Source organism: Mastomys coucha, unplaced genomic scaffold (assembly GCF_008632895.1).
Source record: "Mastomys coucha isolate ucsf_1 unplaced genomic scaffold, UCSF_Mcou_1 pScaffold16, whole genome shotgun sequence".
Classification (NCBI taxonomy): domain Eukaryota; kingdom Metazoa; phylum Chordata; class Mammalia; order Rodentia; family Muridae; genus Mastomys; species Mastomys coucha.
This window is the reverse complement of record NW_022196898.1, coordinates 104,951,496-104,954,563: the sequence shown is the minus strand read 5'-3', so window position 1 is coordinate 104,954,563 and position 3,068 is coordinate 104,951,496. Positions and strand designations below refer to the sequence as shown.

General features: G+C 42.7%; 1 pseudogene; it reads right to left on the bottom strand.

The window, feature by feature from the left end:
• Positions 1 to 1,093: 1,093 nt before the first annotated feature.
• Positions 1,094 to 1,723, bottom strand: LOC116094423 (annotated as a pseudogene).
• Positions 1,724 to 3,068: the final 1,345 nt, after the last annotated feature.

Sequence of the window (3,068 nt, the reverse complement as noted above, 5' to 3'; positions counted from 1 at the left end):
GCAGTTTCACTGAAATCCCAAAGTTCTGAGAACAGTAGGTCCCATGATGTAGGCTCCAGTCTGCATCTGAGTCCTATGGTCTAGCTTCAGACACTGAACCAGAAAATCCTGCCTTACCCTTCCCTTTCCTGAACATTTTACATGAAGTCCCATTGCAAGGGAGAGAGAAATCTGTACTGGTGAGCCTACAGTTTAAGTGTAAATCTTGCCGAGAGTGGGGGAGATGGCTCGATAAGCAAAGTACTTATCTACAAGCATGTGGATCCAACTTCAACTCCCAAAACACCAAAAATGTTCAGTTGTCTGTCAGTTCACACCTATAATTGCAGCTCTGGGAAGGCAGAGACAAGAAAATCCCTTGAGTTTGCTGACTAATCGATTTTACAGAATTTGTGATGTCCAGGTTCAGTGAGAGACTCTACCTCAAAAAATAATATAGGGAGCAATTGAGGAAGACACTTGAAATCTAGCTCTGGTTTCTACACATAAGCATACACATACACACACACACACACACACACACACACACACACACAGCCCAAAACCAAAAATCAAACATGAAAGTCAATCTTTTTTTTTTTAATAAAAAAAATTGTATTTACTTAGAAGCATTCAGAATGTCAACAAAACAGCCGCAAATTTTTTTTGCAATTACGGAGTGGTATTCAGTTAACAGAACAACAATTATCTTCGTATAAGCTGCATCAGAGACTACTGAAGATGAAAAAAAAAAACACTATAAAACCAAAAGGAAAAAAAATAAACAACAAAACAAAAACCAAACTACTGTCCCCGTATATAACTAATTTGTGCTGTGCACCAACAAGAACCTGCTTTAAATTTCCATGCCAATTTACAACCCCCAGACTGTACCAGGCAAGGTTAGTGGCTATTGAAAATACCACCAGGACAAGGCTATCTAAAGACACATTCGGTAGTGTGTTAACTATACAAAAAAAAAAAAAGACACTGTACAGTTTAAAAACAAATCTTACACAGCCTTACATTTCAATTTTTTTTCTTCAAAAGGAGTGAGTTGTGTACAGGGGGTTAAATGCTTTATAGACAAGAAAAAAACTATGCTAGAACCAACTTATTCATCATCATCATCTTCGTCTTCTTCCTCCTCCTCTTTCTCATCCTCTTCATCCTCCTCATCATCTTCCTCTTCCTTCTTTTTCTTGCTCTTTTCAGCCTTGACCACCCCCTTTTTCGCTGCATCAGGTTTTCCTTTAGCTCTGTAGGCAGCAATATCCTTCTCGTACTTCTCCTTCAGCTTGGTAGCCTTTTTCTCGTAGGGCTGCTTGTCATCAGGGGCAGTGTTCCACATCTCTCCTAGTTTCTTTGCAACATCACCAATGGATAAGCCAGGATGCTCACCTTTGATTTTGGGGCTGTACTCAGAACAGAACAAGAAGAAGGCTGAAGTGCCTTCTCGGGTGCATTGGGGTCCTTGAACTTCTTTTTGGTCTCCCCTTTGTGGGGGATGTAGGTTTTCATTTTTCTTTCATAACGAGCCTTGTCAGCCTTTGCCATATCTTCAATTTTTCCCTTTTCTTTAGCAGACGTGGTCTTCCACCTCTCTGAGCACTTCTTGGAGAACTCTTGAGAAGTTGTCGGAAGCATCCGGGTGCTTCTTCTTGTGCTCCTCCTGGCAAGTTTGCACAAAGAATGTATATGAGGACATTTTGCCTCTCAGCTTCTTAGGATCTCCTTTGCCCATGTTTAGTTGATTTTCCTCCGCGAGGCAGAGTCGTCCAGTGCCCATCCGGCTCTCGCTTGCCCCCGTGCTGTCTCTATGGAACTCAATGTACTGCAATGGCTGTGAGAGCAGGAGCCAAACACAGCCTCCTCACTCTCTCCTCTCTGTAACAGGAAAGTCAAACTTATGGAGAAAATCATTATAGCCACATGAAGAGTAATGTTTATCCCCATCCTTGAGTCTCCCTGTGGCCCGTGAAGACTGGCATGCAGAGTTTCCTAGCATTCTCTGACTTGGGAAGTAGTCAGAGGGTGCTTTCCAGAGGGAGCTGAGAGTTAGACTGAGGCTTAAAGAGAGCGTGGATGATATACTGGGGGGTGACATGTAATGGGTACTCAGTAAAGGCTACTTTTCTTCCTATCTCCTTCACAGGTCATGAGAACAAATACTACTTACTTCCCAGCAAGAACTTTCCGAGGCACAGAGCATGGATGATTTTCTCTGCCTTCTATGTCAAAAGGAAGAATTGCTGACCCCTGTTGATGGGGAGTGTGACTGCTATGGGTCATTTATAATTGTTCAGCATAATTCCATCCCCAAACAGAATGCTTTCTGGTGGTGTTATAAAAATCACCAATTGCTTCTACTTACGAGGTGAATTTACAGTGAGTTGTGCTGAGGTAATCCAACCTGATGAGACACACTACCCTGGACATTCTCAGACACATCTTTACTCCCTGGAGGACAAGCTGTGAGGGTGGACTGGTAATCGCTGTAACAGGATCAGCATGGGGGAGATTGATCACACCTAGGAAAGTGACCTCTTTGAGGAACTTTGCAAAAGGCACACCTTTCCTGTTGATTGATTACACATCAGGGTGACCAGCCCTGGCTGGGAGGCTCAGTGTGGGACTCACCTTCTGCTGGCACATGCACTTTTTTTTTTGTTGGTGTTCATGAAAGATTGATGCGAAGCAGCTGTAGTGGAAGGGACCAGAAATTCATACTATGAAAACACAGCTAGCTTTGAAAGGAGAAAGGAAAAGAGATTTATTATCCACAAACACAATAAGCTCAGTTCAAAAATGATGATTAAATTTTAATAAACCTGTAGAAGGCTGAGAGAGGGAGTAAGATGCACCTATGGAATGCATAGCTCCAGGTTTGCATCCGTGTCCATTCTTAGCTTTCCAGTTCTCATTCCAGATCATGGCTTTCATTTCCTATAGAAAGTGTCTGTTCACTGAGGTTCCTCCATCTTCCACTCCATATTGTCAGGGTTAGCTGGCTGATTTCTCTCGTCCTCTGTGGAAGTTGGCATCATCTCCATAACCTCATTCATCCTCTGTACTGAGTAACTACATAC